Source organism: Tenrec ecaudatus, chromosome 3 (assembly GCF_050624435.1).
Source record: "Tenrec ecaudatus isolate mTenEca1 chromosome 3, mTenEca1.hap1, whole genome shotgun sequence".
Lineage (NCBI taxonomy): Eukaryota > Metazoa > Chordata > Mammalia > Afrosoricida > Tenrecidae > Tenrec > Tenrec ecaudatus.
In genome coordinates, this window is record NC_134532.1 from 5,148,068 (window position 1) to 5,166,932 (window position 18,865).

The following is an 18,865-nucleotide window of genomic DNA, read 5'->3' on the forward strand; positions in this document are numbered from 1 at the left end:
CACCACTTCCTTACCACCCCCTCCCCGACCTCCCCCTATCCCAAGTCATCCCAGAACTGTCGGTCCTGTTGGTTTTCCTCCAGTTAGTTCATCCAGCCTGTCTTATTTAGACAGACCTGTGGAGATAATAACTTGCACAAAAACAAGACAGAGGAAAACAAAGCAACAGTATACAACCAGACAACAAAAAAACAACAACAAACCACTGACAACAAAACAAAACACATCAAGAAAGAAAACCTTGTAGTTAACTAACTACAAAAATGTGTATATTCTTATAGCATTATATCTGAGGATTTTAAAAATAATATTTAAGTAGTATTGTATAATATAGAGAAGTGTATGTAAAAATATACAGTTTTAATTTCCAACTTATTCCCCTCATAAAATCCAGAGAGGTGGATCCTTTGGAGGTTGGAGAATCTACTGGATAATGGATTTAGAATTTTAGAACATTCGGATGCTTGCTAAATAAAAGAAAATGTCAAGGTTAGTAACTGGTGCTAAAGCAGCTGTTTCAGCACCAGTCATAAAAAAAAATTTTTTTATTTCAAATTTTTACTTGTATTACCCAACTCTACCTCCTCTCTCCTAGCTTGAAATGTTTTTGGTATTCTCCAGATAAAATCCATCCTCAGAGAACAAAAATCTTTCATTATGAAGATATGTGTATAATAGATATGCCTAACTAAATTGCCACTGAGTAGATTTTAACTCATAGCAACCCTATCTAATGGTTCCAAGCTTGCAAATCTTTATAGGAACAGGTAATCACCCACTCATGGTCTTTGAGTTGTTTCTACACATCATGACCCTATAGGACAGGTTAGAACTGTCCATTTGGGTTTCCAAGGCCCTAACTCTATGGAAGAGGAAGGATTCTGTTTGTTCTATAGAGCAGATGACTTCACAGTTAGCAGCCCAGTAACTCACTATTACACCAGGGCTCCTTCCATATACATATTTATAAACATGCTACTATTAGTTTCCTTCCAGGAAGTTCGGATTTATAATTATATGGTTTGCAGCAGAATGAAACACTGCCTAATCTGGTGGCCCTCTTATAATCGTCCCTATGTTTTAGGCCACTGATAGAGCCACTGTGTTCTCCAAACTCTCCATCTCATTGGCAGTCTATCGCTTTCTCCCTGACCCACTTAAGAGAACATGATGTTCTTCTCCAGTTATTGTTCTCTCGGAATATGTTCAGAGTATGGGAAACAAAGCCTTTTGGGACAGTCTGGCTGTACTTCCTCCCAAACAGATTGGATTGTTTTCCTGGATATCCATGGCATCTTCAAAGGCATCATTTCTTCTTTGGTCTACTATATTGGCTGTCTGTGTTTCTTATACATAGAAAGCAATTCAAAATAGTATGTCACACTAACGTTGTATCAAATTAGCTACGCCAGACCTCTCAGTGGTTTGGCATCATACTAAATCTCCATGATATGACCTAACATAATTTAATCCACTCTGTAATGGGATCTACTGGGAGAAGCCAATCAGTTATAAAAATTGGGGGTTGGAATGCAATTCTCTTACTCAGGTTATGACCATGGTGCAATTGAAGTTTTCTCAGGGGTGTGGCCTGCTGTCTATATAAGTAGATGTGAAAAAGCTTCCTTTTATGTTGTTGTTGGGTGTGGATCCTGCATCACCCTCTGGTTCTTTGGACTTGAGCCAATGACCTGCAATATTGCCTGCTCATCCCAGGAGACAACAGTAGTGAGTGTTGCCTGCCATCTGACCTGCCAACCTTGGGTTAATTTGCCTTTCCAGTCACAAGCCTGACCAGTTTACTTTGAATTAATCTCAAATCTAGTGGTCTTCCTGTGGGTCTTGGGTTCATCGGCACCCCTAATCTACATAAGTCAGGAGAAACCTCCAGCTTAACATCTGACTCATGGTCTTGGAGCCTGCCTGGGCTTGAACTGGACTTGTCTGTTTCTACAACTGTGTGAGCCTCTTTCTTTATTTAAAATCCTGTCCATATATGCATATAAAAGCATCATTGGTCTTCTCTGCAGAACCCATCCTAACACACATGACTTAAATCAATCCAGATTCTCAGATTATTGGCTCAGTATACAAATTGGATAAGTATGGTGAAAGGAGATCATTCTAATGCATACTTTTCCTGATTTGAAACCTTACGGTATAAACCTCTGCTTGAATGACTGCCTCTTAGTCTATGTAAAAGTTCCACATGAGCACAATTAAATGTTCTGGAATCCTTCTTCAAAGGTATCCATAATTTCGTATAATCCATCTAGCTGACTATCTTTGCGTAGTCAATATAACACAGGTAAATAATGTTCTGATATTCTCTACTTTCACATTATTTTCTAATCATCTGAATTATTTACTTTGTTCCTTGTTGTCTTATGAAACTGACTTTAACTTCAGCCAATTCCCTGTCAATGAATTTCTATAACCATTGTTAACTATCTTTAGCATAAATTTACTTACATGGGGAATGGGCACAAATAGGAATCACTTGTAGTCAGTTAGCCAGAAAACTGTCTTCCAAATTTCTGGGCATAGACGAGTGAGCTACTTCCGTGTCAACATGAGTTGACTCTGACATCTCATCCAGCATTTGGTCAATTCCTGGAGTCTTGTGGTTTGCCAATAACTCCAGGGCAGCTTGGATGTCTTCCTTCAGTATGATTGGTTCTTAATTATTTGCTGCCTTCTGAAATGACAGAATATAATAGCAGCAAATCCTTTTTGACACAGTGACTGCGTATTACTTCCATCATTTTAAAATCTTACATGGATCAATGTCATGCTCGTGTTGTTGTTGGGTGCTCCGGAGTTTTTTCTGACTCATAGTTGCCCTATGTACAGCAGAACAAAATACTGCTGCATCATCTTAAAAGTTGTTCTGTTTGAGCCCATTGTTGTACTGAGTCAGTACATCTTTTTGAGGGGTCTTCGTTGTGTGTTCCCCTCTACTGTACCAATCTTGATGTCTCTCCTGATAACATGCCCAAAGAATGTGAGAAGAAGTATTGCCATCCTTGCTTCCAAGGAGTAAACTGGCTGTACTTCTTCCATGACAAATCTGGTTTTCCTTTTGGTAGCCCATGGTTCTTTCAATATTCTTCTCCAACAGCACAACTCAAATGCATCAATTCTTCATTGGTCTTCCTTATTCAGTGTCCAACTTTCACATACATAGAAGGCAATTGAAAGTACAATGGCTTGTATCAAGCACATAAGTGACATCCTTGCTCAGCAGATTTACCTAATTTGGTGCATTGTTTGTACTCTTAACTACTGCTTCCATGAGCATGGATTGTGGCTCTAAGAAAATTGAAATCTTTGACAACTTTTCATCTTTTCTCCATTTATCATGATGTTTCCTACTGGTACAATTGTAAGGATTTGAGTTTTATTTACATAAAGTTGTAATTCATATTGAAGGCTTCAATCTTTGAACTATATTAGCAAGTGCTTCAAGTCCTTCTCACTTTCAGCAAAGTTGTATTATTTGCATATTGCAGGTTATTAATAAGACTTCCTCCAATAATGATGTCAAATTCATCGTCATATGATCTAGTTTCTATGAGTATGTGTTAAACATATAGATTGAATAGCATAATGAGATAATACTACCCTGACACACACTTTTCTTCATATTAAATGATGCTCTATTCATTTGTTCTGTTTACATAACTGCCCTTTGATTCATGTACAGGTTTCACATGAGCACAATTAGGGGTCCAGGAATTCCCATTCACCTCAACACTACCAATAGTTTGTTAGGACACATAGTCAAATGCCTTCACATAATCTATATGGCATTTTCTACTTTGGGCCAAAATCCATCTGACATTAGCAATTATACCCCTTTTGCCTAGCCTTTTGAGAATCCCGCCTGAATTTCCAGGTGCCCCCTGCCAAGGTACTGCTACAACCATTGTTGAATGATCTTCGGGAAAATTTTACTTGTATGTGATATCAATGAGACTGTTCTATAATTTGTGTATTCTGTTGGGTCACCTTATTTGGAATGAACTTAAATAATAATTTCTGCCAATCAAATCACCAAGTCTTCTAAAATTCTCAGCACAGACAAGTCAGTACCTCCTGTGTTCCATTAGCTGACTGAATTATTTCAACCGGTATTTCATATTTTCCTGGATCCTTGTCTTTTGCTAATGTTGTCGATGCAACTTGGAATTCTTGCTTCAGTACCTTTGGTTCTTGATTATATCCTGTACTTCATGAAGTTGATAAATGTCAAGCAATTCCTTTTGTTACTGTGACTCCATGTATTCATTTTATCTTCTTTTGATGTTTCCTGCTTCATTCAAGAGAATCTTTCAATATTTCAACTTAAGGCTTGAATTTTTCTTCAGTTCTAATATTTTAAGATATGCTATTGCACTCTTCCCTTTTGGTTTTCTAACTCTAGGTCTTTACACATTTTATTCTACTACTTTACTTTGTCTTCTCTACCTGCCCTTTGAAATAGTTTGTTCAACTCTTACTTGGTCACTTTTTTTACTTGCCTTAGCTATTTCAAGATTAAGAACAAATTTCAGAATCTTTGACAGTCTCTTTAATCTTTTCTTTCCTCTGTTTTCAGTGCCCCTTTCTTTCTTTATATACGGTGTTCTTGATGTTATCCCACAGCTCATCGGGTCTTCCATCAGTACTGTTCAATGCAATTAATCTATTCTTGAGATGTTCTCAAACTCCACGTAGGATATACTCAAGTTTGTAGTTTGACTCTTGTGGACTTTTTAAATTATTCTTAAATTTCAACCTGAACTTACATATGAGCAATAGATGTTCTGTTCCACAATCAACTCCTGGTCTAATTTAAGCTGCTGATATTGATTGAGCTTCTCCATCATCTCTCCCTATAGATGTAGCCTATTGACCTCTGTGTATTCTATCTTGACAGCCCATCTTTTGTGTTGTTGAAAAAAAGATACTTGCAACAACAAAAAAAAGTATTTTACAAAATCCCATCATGTGATCTCCAGGTTCATTCATTGCCACACCATATTTTCCAACTGCTGTAAGATTTCTCATTTATAAAATAGTAATGCCAACCTCACATACCTCAAATTAATCGTATAGTATATCCAAGAAAGTAATGAGCATGATATAAAATTGTTACCCTTTACTTACATGTGTTGTTTCAATAGTAAATGTGTGCCTATAGATTGAAGAAAATTACATGTGCCCCTAATCCAAACAATTATATATTGTCTACTATGAATATAATTTTTAAATGAGAGTGGAGTTTCTGCTTTATTATTGTATAACTAAGGTAAAATATTAGATTGTAGCATCTTAGTTCCATTTCAATCCAAACAGTCATTATTGTGATAAATTTTAAATAAATTGACAAGATACAAAGCTACTTTTATCATCTGAATATATTTTTAGAACTTTTATTTTTGTATTGATATTTATGATGTATATCTATATTTTAAAATGTGGAATAAAGCTGTTTCAGAGGGAAAACTTTTTTAAATCATTTTATGGGGGGCTCATACAACTCTTATCACAGTCCATACATCCACCCACTATGTCAAGCACATTTGTACATTTGTTGCCATCATCATTTTCAAAACATTTTCTTTCTACGTAAACCCTTGGCATCAGTTTCTCATTTTTCCCTCTCCCTCCCCCATCCTCCCTCCCACATGAACCCTGATAATTTATAAATCATTGTTATTTTTTCATGTCTTACACTGACCGAAGTCTGCTTCACCCACTTTTCTGTTGTCCATCCACTTGGGAGGGGGTTTTAAGTAGATCATTGTGATTGGTTCTCCCTACCTACACCCAACTTCCCCTTACCATCCTTGTATTGATACTCTCAATATTGGTCCTGAGGGGTTTAGCTGTCCTGGATTCCTTGTGTTTCCAGCTCTTATCTGTACCAGTGTACCTGCTCTGGTCTAGCCACATTTGTAAGGCAGAACTGGGGTCATGATGCTGGGAGGGAGGAAAGTTGTATGTTTCAGTGGTGCTCTATAATTGCTCTTTGCCTCCTAGTTCGTTTCTCTATTTCCTTTTGCTTTCCTCTTGTCCTGCTATCATGTTCAGCATTCATTGGGGTTTCAGTAATTCCTCTTGGTTATATTGCCCTTGATCAAGCCTTGATCAAGGGGTCTGTTAACACCTACTTCCTTTCCCCTACTTCCTGTTCTTCCGTGTCCCCTCAGAAATGTAGGTCCTTTTGTTTTCTCCTTCAGATTGTTTATCCCACCTATCTTACTAGATACACATGCAGAGATAATAATATGCACAAAAACAAGATAGATCAAAACAAAGCAACAAAAGAAAACAAAACAACATAAACCAATGACCAAAAAAAAAAATAAGCCTATAAATAGGTCAAGGACTGATTGTTGACATTTAGGAGTGTTTTCCAGTGGAGTCTGATGGGGTGCCATGCCCTGGCTGAGAAGTCTATTTTTGGTATTCCCTTGGGATTTCCTTGCTCTGCTCCTCTAGCTATTCTGTTGCACACCCTTAGTGTTTTGTCTCGGTGTGATGGGGTCAGATTGGGCAAAATTCCCTCAATGTGTCTCCAGTGTTGTCCCAGTATAGCACTATGGGTCAGTGAAGGACGTCGTGTCCTGTAGTGGGGCCGGCCCTATGGTCCTCTTTGTGTATTGGCTGCTCTGAGCAGGAATATGGTCCTCAGGGCTTGGTAGCCAGGATGTACTCCACTCTCGCTTTCTCTCTTTTCATTTGCTCCCATGTGCTCTGGTCAGATATGGCCCTCTCCCTGAGTTGTAGTTTCAGTCCTGTTCTCTGAAGTGAATCCTTCTGAGAGTAGGGGGGCTGTCCATGTAGTTGGGATTGAGGCCAGTCACACAGACTTCTCTATTGGTTTCCTGCTTCATTCCGGGATGTTGCATTTATGTCTTGAGCACCAGTCCCTCTTTCCCTGTGGAAGTAAGTATAAACAACCACCTACCCTTAGGTTGCTTAGTGTCCTGTTCCCTCACTATGCATGTGGTTTTTTTTCTCCCCCTCCTTTTTAGTTGGCTACCATACATATCCCTGGATTTGGTCTGGCCCCTTCCAGACTACCTGAACCTCACCTTGGGAATGTACGTACACCGTAGATTTTTTCCTATGCCCCTTTTGCATTTTTAAATTTACCCCAGTGGACTCATGTTGAATTTGTCCTTTTGTGCTTGGCTTACTTTGTTTAGCATAATTTCTTCCAGCCCTTCCCATGTAGTGATGTACTTCATGCATTCATCATTGATTTTTAGGGATGCATAGTGCTACATTGTGTGTATGCATCACAGTTTTTTAATCCATTCATCTGTTGATGGAAATTTGAGTTCTTTCCACCTCCTTGCAATTGTGAACTGTGCCATCATGAACATTGGAGCACAGATGTCTGGCCATGGTTTGTTTCTTGCCTCTTCTGAGATTATGCCCAGTAGGGGGGTTGCTGGATCATATAGTAGCTCAATTTCCATCTGTTTTAGATATCGCCAAATTGATTTTTCATAATGGCTGTATATACCTACAGGTCCACCAGCAGGGGATGAGAGTTCCTATCTTACCACAGCCCCTCCAACACATGTTGCTTTCTGAATTTTTGAATTGGGCTATCTTTGAGGGTGTTAAGTTGTGTCTCATAGTTGTTTTAATTTGCATTTCTCTTATGGCTAAAGATCGAGAACATTTTCTCATATGTTTGTTGGCCATTTGGATTTCTGCCCCTGTGAAACTTCTGTTCATGCCCTTTGGCCACCTCCTCAGTGGGAAATTAGGTTTGTTGCTTTTTGGAAGCCAACAGAGTATTGCAGATTTTAGTAATAAGGCCTTTGTCTGATGTGTAATTGCTAAAAATGTTTTCCCAGTCTGTGGGCTCTCTTGTTACTATTTTGGTGAATTCTTTCGATGTATACAGGTATATAGTATATCCCACTTGTCAATTTGTACCTCTTCTGTATTTGTGTCCTTCATTATTTCTGATATCTCATGTATTCCCTGTGCCAAAGTTCTCAAGTTTGTCCCAATTCCCTCATTGATGACCCTATTAGTTTGGGGTTTTACCTCGAGGTCTGTGATCCCCCTTAAGTTTATTCTTGTGCATGGAGTGAGATAAGGGTCTTGCTTCATTTTTCTGCAAGTAGATATCCATTTTTTCCAGCACTAGTTATTGAAGAGGGCATCTGCTTCCCATTTGATAATTTTTTGCACTTTTATAAAAGATCAGTTTTCTGTATGCTGATGATTTTATTTCTGGGTTTTCCATTCTTTTCCATTGATCTGAGTATCTGTCATTATACCAATACCACACTACTTTGACCACTGTGGCCGTACATTATGTGCTGAAGTCGGGTAAAGCAAGTCCTCCCACTTTGTCCTTCTTCTTGAGGATTTCTCTGCTAATTCTGGGCTTCTTCCGTCTCCACATATAGTTAGTAATCAGTTTTTCCAATTTCTTGAAGAAAGATGATTGTATCAAGATTGCATTAAATTTATATAATTTATAAATTTATATTCTGCCTTGGGCAGAACAGACATCTTTACTACATTGAGTCTTCTTATCCACAAGCATGGAATATTCTTCCATTTGTTGAGTTCATGCTTTGTTTCTTGTAATAGTGTTCTTTAGTTTCTCTCATACAAATCTTTTGGTTTTTTAAATCAGGTATATCCCTATATATTTCAAGTTGTATTTGGCTGTTGTGATGGGTATCACCTTTTTGATCCCCTCTTCTGTGGTCTTGTCCGATGTGCATAGCAGTTCAATAGACTTGTTGTTGTTGTATCCTGCCACTCTGCCACATTCCTCTATTGCTTCCAGTACTCCCCTTGTGGAGCTTTTGGGATTTTCCATATAAAAATCATATCATCTGTGAGTAATGATACTTTCACCTCTTCCTTCTCCCGGCTTATACCTTACATGTCATTTCTTTGCCTTATGTTGTTAGTTAAAACCTCCAGTACAATGTTAAATAAGAGTGAGAACAGGGGCATCCTTGTCTGTTCCCCTTTTTCAGTGGGATTGTGTTAGTCTTTTCACGACTGACTACCCCATTGGCTGTTGGTTTTTCATATATACCTTGTATTATATTGAGGAATTTTCCTTCCATTCCTAACTTCTTGAGTGTCTTAAACAGGAATTGGTGTTGGATGGTGTTGAATTCTTTTTCAACATCTATCGAGATCATCATGTGGTTCTTATATTTTTCTGGTCTATGTGGTGAATTATATTAATGGTCTTTCATATATTGAACCATCCCTGCATCCCTGGGGTGAATCCCACTTGGTCATGGTGAATTATTTGTTTTATATACTGGGTTTTTTTTCTATTGGTCAGTATATTGTTAACGATGTTCGCATCGATGTTCATTAGGGATGTTGGTCTGTAGTTCACAATTCTTGTGGGATCCTTGCCCAGTTTTGGTATCAGAGTTATACAAGCATCAGAGAAACAGTTTGGTTGTTTGCCATCTTTTTCTATGTTCTGGAAGAGTTTCTATAGGATGGGTGTCAGCTTGGGAGAATTATCCTGTAAGCCCATCTGGTCCAGGGGATTTTTTTGTTGGTAATCTCTTGATAACCTTGTCTATATCTTATATTGCTATGGGTCTGTTGAGGTTCTTAGTGTCCATCAGGGATAGTCTAAGGAGGGATTGTTTTTCCAAAAATGTGTCCATGTCTTCCAAGTTGTTGAATTCATTGGAGTAAAGGCCTTCATAATACTATGTAATTGTTCTTTTGATTTCATTAAGATCTGTTGTAATGTCCCCTCTTTCATCCCTCATTCTTGATCTTGAAATTTGTTCCCTCCTTTCTTTGGTTAGGTTTGTCAGCGGTCTGTTGATTCTGTTTATCCTTTCAAAGCACCAACTTTTAGCTGCATTATTTTTTTCCATAGTTTTTTTCCCGCTCCTGAATCTCAGCCTTGATTTTTATTATTTAATTTCTTTTGCTTTTAGTGTGATTGTCCTGTTGACTCTGCTTTAGTTGTAAATTTTGTTCCAGCATATCATAAGTCTCTCGTCCTTGTTTATGTGTGCATGTATTACTATGAAACTTCCTCTGATAACTGCCTTTGCTGTGTCCCATAAGTATATCGTGTTCTTATTCTTGTTGGTTTCTAGAAATTTCCTAATTTCATCTCTGATCTCGGCTAGTACACACTCCTTTTGCAATAGAGAATTATTCATCCTCCAATTGTTTTCCCTGTTTCCTTAATGGTCCTTTTGTTGATTTCCAGCCTTATGGCACAGTGGTCAGAAAGAGAGGTTTGTATGATATCAATGTGCTTAAATTTATGCAGGTATGTCTTATGCCCCAGCATGTGATATTACTTCAAATGCGTGCCATGTGGTCTTGAAAAAGATTATTTTTTTGTATTTGAGTGGAGAGGACTGTAAATATCTATCAAGTCAAATTGTCAAATTGTAGTCTTTAGATCTGTAGCCTCCTTGTTGAGTTTCGTTCCCGTGATCTATCTTTCTCAGAGAGTGGTGTATTGAAGTCACCTACTATAATTGCTGAGCCTATGATTTCTTTTTTTTCATCTTTCAGAGTGTTTAGTTGATGTATTCAGGGTGTCTCTTGTTTGGGGAACATGTATTTAAAATGCTTAGTGATTATTTGCCTACATTTCTCGTGAACATTATATAGTGTCCCTCCTTATCTCTTATGGTTTGCACTTTAAGATCAATTTTATCTGAGATTAGGATTGCAACCCCTCCTTTTTCGAATTGCTGTTTGCTTGGTATGTTTTTCTCCAGCCTTTGGTTCTCAGCTTATTTTTCTTTGTAATCTTGAAATGTGTCTCTTGTAGGCAGCAGATTGACTAGTTGTGTTTTCTAAGACAGCCTGCTAGCCTCAGCCTTTTGATGCCTGTGTTCATTCCATTGAATTCAGGATTATTACTTCCATCTGTAGACTCTGTGGTGTCATCTTGTGCCTTTGTGTTGGGTGTTTTCTACCTCCCTTTCTTATCAGTTTGTTGTGCATGTGTGTGGGTGGGTGGGTCATTCTTGACTTCTTTTCACCCTTAAGCCAATGCTATCTTGGGGGCTTTTTTCTCTTTGTTGCACTCTGGGTGGGGTTGTTCTAAGGGCAGTCTCAGTTGTGCTTGGTGAGTGCTGTTCATCTGCTCATACTTGGTTGGCAAAGATCATTTGTAGGGCTGGGTTTCTTTTAACGTATTCTTTGAGTCTAGGAAAACTCTTACTTTTTTATGTATCTTGATACATAATTTGGCTGGATTGAGTATTCTTGGATTTGCTTTATTTTCATTAAATTTTGTGGATATGTTACTCCACTCTCTCTTCTTCATAGTGTCCACTGATAGGTCAGCATATTTTTAGATGGGAACCTTTATAAGTGACTGCTGCTTTTTCCCTAGCTGCTCTTAGGATGTTCCCCCTTTCCTCAAAATTGGATAGTTTAACTGTTATATGCCTTAGTGAATTTTCCTTGTGATTCAATCCAGGTGGTGTTCTTTCAGTCTCCTGAATGGTTGCCTGGTTTTCATTCATTAAGCTAGGGAAGTTTTCCTCCATTATTTTTGTAGTTGACTTCTTTCTTTTGTCTTCCTCTGGTGATCCAATTATTATGATGTTGTTCTTCTTCATAACACCAGACATAGCTCTTAGATTTTATTTCAGCTTCTCTGATAATCTTATTAGACTTTTTTTTTACATTTGTTAAAGTCTGTTTGGCTGTCCTATAGGTTACTGCTGTGGTTCCCTACCTCCTCCAGTCTTTGACAAAGTCTTTGAATTTGTTACTGGTTTTTGTTGTCTTGTTCTTAAGCTTTTGTATTTACCTTTGGTCTAAGGTCTTATCTCCTTTATCATTTCATCCTTTTTATGTATTGTTTCCTTCATTCCCTGTATGACTCCAAGTAGCATTGTGAAATTTTCTTTCTGTGGAATATCAATATCTGCTTTTAGGTTCAGGTTCAGGTTAGGTTCCGGACATCTTCTGAGAATGCCTTTTGTTTCTCCTGTTTTTTCCTTGAGGTCACTGGGGATGATTGCTGTTTGCATTGGCTTTTTTTAGAGGAGCCCAGTGCCATTTTCAAGAGAGTCAAAGAGCCCAGGATCTCTGGGAGACTCATAGGAATGCTGCTTCGAAGTGCCTATAGCTAATTGCACTATGGTATTGCCCTACCACTTTATCCCCCCGTGTCTTCAATCTTCCCCTAGTCAACCTGTATTCTGTTATTTGGAAGTCAAGTATGATTGTCCTCTCAGGGGACAACAGTTGGGTGGTTTTGGACGCATGAAGATGGTGCTGCACTGGATAATCTCACAAGAAGCCCTGGTAATGTGGCCCACAGCAGCTTGTGGCACTTCAGAAGGCTTTCAAGGGTGACTGCTGCAATGGGAGTGCCACAGAAGGCAGGTGGGTGTGCCCACCTTAGTGTAAACCACTCCAGATGGTGGGCAGAATTGCCCTAGTTTGCCAAATCTCCACAGAGGTTGGGTAGAGTTTCCCACAGCAGTGTGGAGCACTGGAAAGTGTTGGAAGAGCTGCCTTTGCCCATGTGAGGCACTCTGGCAGGGGGGAGGAAGTGCCCTCAGTCATGTGGGATGACAGAAGATGGCCAGTCTCCCTAGTCATGCAGGTAGGACTTCCCCCAGAAGAAGGTGGGCGGGATTTCACCTGGAAGAGGTGGGCAGGATATTAGTGCTGCAGAGGTGGGGTGGTGGGAATTCCCCAAAAGGAAGGTGGACAGGCTTTCACTGGCCTCTTGTTATGTTGCAGAGGGTGGAGCTTCCGCAACTGTGTGGAGGGCAGTTATAATTGCCTAAGCTAAGTGGGGTGCCCTGCAGGTTGGCATTGGCGTGTGAGAGAAAACGAAAGAGAAAAAGAGAAACAAAAAACTGAGCCCACTGAGACTCTGGGGGGAGAAAGAGAAGAGAGAGAAACAAAAGTAATAATATAGCTGAGCCCAGATCTCTGATCATGGGGCTGGTGGGGTTTAAATGCCGACCTGACATGGTAGCAAGCTGTGACAATGTTGAGATAAAGCCCTTGAGCTGGCCAGAGGAGCCTGGCTCTGACCGTGACCATGGCAGGGCTAAGGTTAAACCCTAGCTGACCTCCACAGTGGTAATTCAAAAGCCCACAGATTCTCAAAACCTAGTGGATCTGTGCATACATATCTGTTATATGCTGCTCCTGAGACCCAGCAGTGTGGAATTCCCATAAGTGATGCTCCTGTGTTGATTTCTGCGGAGTCCCTCTTGCCGGAAGTCAGGAAGACACTTAAAAATCATATTATTACTATGTGCTTTCTCCTATGTGTTAGTAAGAACAGTGTGGAAAACAAATGTTTTGCCAGATTTATTGCCAAAGAACAACTTACTTTTGGAGATTAATATAAATGGACAATTGATCCTTCTCCAATTTCTTTGCTAGCCTTTGGAAGCTGATGCCTATCTCGAAGTTTTAAGGTTTAATTTTTCTTTATTGTTGATAGCAGCCAAATTTTATGGGGTTGGAGGAGGGAGTGATAATTTTTTAAAAACCTTGCAGGCACTCATTTATCCAAATATTTTAAAAGGTTGAGGCTGGAGAGAGAGAATATAGTGAACCTAATTTTCCTCTTTTTCCCTGTGGTAATAATCTCTTTTAGAGGAATTTTTAAAAAGACTGACTCTAGCCATGGTATTTTCAATGACCTTATACACATATGAAAGTTGGACATTGAATGAGGTGGATCAAATTGTGGTGCTGGTGAAGAATATTGAAAGTGTCATGGACTGCTAAAAGGATGAGCAAATCTGTCTCGAAAGGAGTATAAGCAGTGTTCCTTAGAGGCAAGACTTCATCTCATGTTCTTTAGACATGTTTTCAGTAATAACCAGTCCCTAGAGGAAGACATCATGTTTGATAAACTGGAGGGGTAGTGAAAAAAGAGAAGGCCTTCAATGAAATGGATTGACAATTGACACAGTGACTGAATCAATTACTACAATTGAGAGAATGGTCCAGGATCAGGCAGTGTTTCTTTCTGTTGGGCATAGGGTTGCTGTGGGTCAGAACCAATACCATGAAACCTGCAGCAACAAGACTTCTTGTCCCAAGGAATTAAGGATTGATGCTTCAAAAGTCCAACTCTTCCTTTATGCTATTCAGCTCTCTCTTATTCTCCTACTCCTCCCTTCGGTGTATTTCTCCACATTTTTCTGTCCCGAGAATCGCTGTAGTGTCCTGCAGCAACTCATGGGAGTTTGAGAAAATGTCTCCTGTGGTGATGAATGCTATTCGGTCAAAGATTGGGCAATGGGAAGCCAAACGTTGGATCCAGAGGATACACTCCACTCCTGGCTCTTGCCAATGATGAGATCACACTCCCTGTTTTCAGAGGGTTCAGTTTATATGCAGCAGGGTGATACTATCTGCAATCTTGTTCACAATTACTTAATGGCAAATCCTCTCTGTATCTTTCCCCACCTTCTCACCAGACACATGTAGGGAAAGATCATTGGTAGGAGTTACATTGAGTATCAGTAGTGCAGTCAACTAACATGTAACCCTTTACCTTTTTAATGATACCCAAATATAATCATCTGTTCTCCACCCCTGGGATATTTTAGAAGCCCTAGTGGTGTACTGGTTATGAATTGGGCTGAAATCCAAAAGGCAGCAGTTCAAACCCACCCAGCAAGACAGGTCTTTCTTCTCCCAGAGTTACAGTTTCAGAAAACCACAGGAGCAGCTCTACCCTGTCCTATGTGATCACTGTGAATGTGCATGGACTCCATGGCAGTGAGTTGTTATTGGTTTTATCTGCACATATGACCTGGGCCCCTGCGAGGATGTTTCCAATAGGCATTGGTCTCCTACTAATTATAATAAGCCAGATTTCTACCCCAAGTCACTGCTCTCAACTGTAACATATCTTTACTTACATGCAGTACAAGTAATAATAACCAAGGTAACCAGTAAACAAAGAGTAATGCTCCAAATCATACTCTCTACTAAGGTCAGGCCTTAATCTCATCCTGTTCCTGTTCATTAGCAGATAATGTCCTCCAATATAGTACTATAGAACAGACATAAATGATCCAAAATTATAATATATCACATAAGGGATTATGGCCAGAGGGGCCATATTAATTGACCAGAACTCACTTATTTTTTTGTAATTTTTAACATTTCAAAATAAAGACAAAATTTTTAAGATTCAAAATTCTATACTCATGTTTAAAATTAAAAAGTGTCTCATAAATCATTTTAATCACATTTAGATACAATAAAAGCTATCTCTTCAACAAATTCAAGCTTCATGTAATGCGAGAGTATACACTCACATAGGCATCACTGTAGCCCAATTAAATTTCTTTCAACTCAAAAGTCTCTTTATGTTCTTTTGAAGTTAACCTTTTACTCCCCACCCCAAGCTATGAATAATCTGTTGCCACTATTGATTAATTTTGCCTGTTCAAGAATTTCACACAAAGTGAATCATACAGTATGCACCATTGAGTACCTGCTGTTTTCATTTTCTGGCCATTTAAAAATTTGTTTTTACTTATCTAAAACAACTACCATCTTTCTGAATTGTTGACACTAGTGAATGAAAGCAGATGTGTAGATTCAAAAGAAAAACTTCAGCAGTCTTACAAACACTATATTATTGTTCATTATTATTAAATTTTGCAATGGTTAATAATTCATGTAAGTGTGGGATGTGTCAGATATCCTAGTTAAGACCTATTTAAAGAGAAATGTTAGCTACCATTTGAGGCTGTCGCCACGACATACTGTTCCCTGTAAAGGGTGTTGTGCAGTAACAGACCACTTAAATGAAATCAACCCTATGCTCTATATGTTGAGAAAAATATTTATTCCTGAGTTTCTAATGAAGACCTAATGAATTATAATCTCAGAAGATGAAAGGTATGAATTTGCATTTGTTACACGTATTCTAGCAAAACAAGTATACTTTGTAGACTATTGCACTTAATTTTTAGTATTGTATTCTAGCAAAACAAGTATACTTTGTAGACTATTGCACTTAATTTTTAGTATTGTCACCTATGAAACTATACCATAACATATACCTCAATATTTGAAAGATTTAAAACAATTGGTATTTTTTTTAATAAAAAGAAAATTTTATCTTCTACTTCTAGAAAAAGAATAAGAAATAGTATGTCCATTTAAAATATTGTGATGGTTAAAGATTATGTCAACTGGACACTCCTGCCTAAGGGTAACGGGGGAGCCCAACCTATCAATCAGGTCACAGCCTGATGACACTTTCTTAGAGGTGTTGGTTTTATATAAGATAAAGATCAAGCAGATCCAGTTTCTCTTTGGTTCTACACCTTCTGCTGGAGCTGGATACTGTGTCTGTTTCATCGATTTCCTGTTGTATCACCTGATTCAAGAAGCCGTCAGCAGATTAATCCACCTGACCTCAGATTCATTTACCTCTGCACGCACCAGTTTATGCCCCAGAACCTACTCCATCATTCTGCTTCTTGATCATGGACTTCCATAACTAACACAGCTCAAGAGAAGCCTGACTTGCACCATAGTGGATACACCTACTTCTGCAACTATACAAGTTATTTCTAAATATAAGTGACTTTCTACATAAAACATATAAGGATCACTGTTTCTGCTTCTCTGGAGAACCCAACCTAACACATTGGGTACCAGGAGTGGGTCCAGAGAAACAAAATTGTATAGATGAGCGTTCTAAATTGGTTCTTAGCACTAATTAGTCATAAAAGCACTGAGAATTCCTCCTCTGCCCATGTAAGTATGGATACACTGGTCACTGTTAGAAAACTGGGTACTATTAATCCATAGCATGAAGTGGCAAAGCTAATACCCAAAAATAGCACCACCCATAAATGAATTGTTGGTTAGAAATGAGGCTCTGGGTGATCACATAGTTGAAATCTTTCTAAATTTTTGTCAAGATAAATGTATTGGACAGCAGGTTGGTTTGTGCTTCCTACAACTGACAAACTGGTAAAGGAAACAAACTCAGAGCTTTAGAAGCTGGACTCAAATACGTTACAAATAATCTCAAATCTTCTCTTTGTGCCTTGAAGGAAAGCTTCATCACTTCTAGTAACGGAACTGATGTTGCTGAAAACTAAACCCAGAATCTATCATATGAACAGCTGAATTACAACGCCAGCTCAATTCTCAACCTAGAAAGGTGTCTGATATTAAATGAGGGCACTGGTTGGGAAGAAATGGGACCTGAAAATTGAGATGGGGACATATGGGCTGAAGATCCAGAAGATGGCGACATCGAGCCCTGAGATTCCAGTGATACACTCCAGCAACCAGCACCATCTCACCCATCTAAAGAGATGAATTCACTCTTAAGATATCCATTTTATCCCGCACCTACCCACCCTTGAGATTATCCCAGTGATGCATGTATTAAAGCACCTGGAGCTCTCTCTGGAGCATTGTCTGAGACCAATGCTTCTTCTCAATTCCAGTTTCAAAGAAGCACCAGAAGTAGTTTGCCTTCAGCTGGCCAGGGCAATGATACACTTTTACAATTGTCCCTCAAGTTTATGTTAACTCTTCAGCAGGACTGTGCCATAGATTAGTATGCTGTGGATCACAGCTCAACACATAAACACTCTGCCATAAGGACTGCTGATTGGACCAAGTAAGGAAGAAATATCAATGACTTTAGACATTGGTATATCATCTACATGCTCTAAAAACTAAAATCAGACTCAATGTCATACAGCAAGCTGATAGCAACCCTTTATGGCAGGGTAGAACTGCCCTTGTCGGTTTCTGAAACTAACTCTCTTTGGAAGTAGAAAGCCTTGTCTTCCTATCTGCAAGCTAGCTTGGGAAATTAACCCAACAAAAATGCCTTCAATGTCAGTGAAATTTGGGGGGCTGCTGTTGAGCATGTCAAGATATTCCTAGTTAAGTGAAAGATAAACTATTGCATCTGGTACATCCCACTACTAAAAAGGAGGTACACTACCTGATGGGCCTTTCGGAGTTTGGAGGCAACATGGGCTTCATTTGAGTGTGCTATTCCAGCCTGTACATCAACTGACTCAAGAAGCTGCCGACTTTGAGTGGGGCCCAGAAAAAGAGAAGGCTCTTAAACAGGTTCAGTCTGTCTTGACAAAAACTGTGTTTCAAAAGGGGGTAGTCTGCAGAACGCGGCAGAACTTTGTTCCCAAATCCTAAGTGTCAGAGCTCCTGATTCCCCAAGTGTGCCCGACAAAGATTCCAAACTGCTGCTCGCTCTGCCACTGACACCTCAAGTACCACTGGACCAGGTAGCTCATAAGGTCCCAGTGGAAGAGCAGCTGGCATGACAGCCTGAACTTTATCTTTCACTACAGTACACTGAATAATGAATTGAGATGTGGTTAGATGGTCAGGGACTTGGAAGGAGCATAGTTGGAAAGCGTGCCAAGGAGGTTTGGGGAAAAGGTATGTGGATAGACCACTCTGAATAGACAAAAAGAGTAAAGATATTTGCATCTTATATGAATGCTCTCTAAAAGTTACCTCTTCAGAGCCCAAGATATGGGACCATTTTTCAGGGTGAGATCAACCAGCAGGTTAATTACATGGGACCACATTCTTCATGGAAAGGGCAGTGTTTTGTTCTTCCTGGAATAGACACTTAACACCGGATATAGATTTGCTTCCCTGAGCATAGTGCTTCAGCCAAAACTGCCACTCTCGGACTCACAGAATGTCCCAACCACTGACATGGTATCCCACACAGCCTCACCTCAGATCAAAGCACTCGCTTCACAGCAAGTGGAGCGTGGCAATGGTTCATGCTCATGCAATCCAATCTTCTTACTATCGTCCTGAAGCAGCTGGCTTGATGGAATGAAAAAATAGACTTCTAACG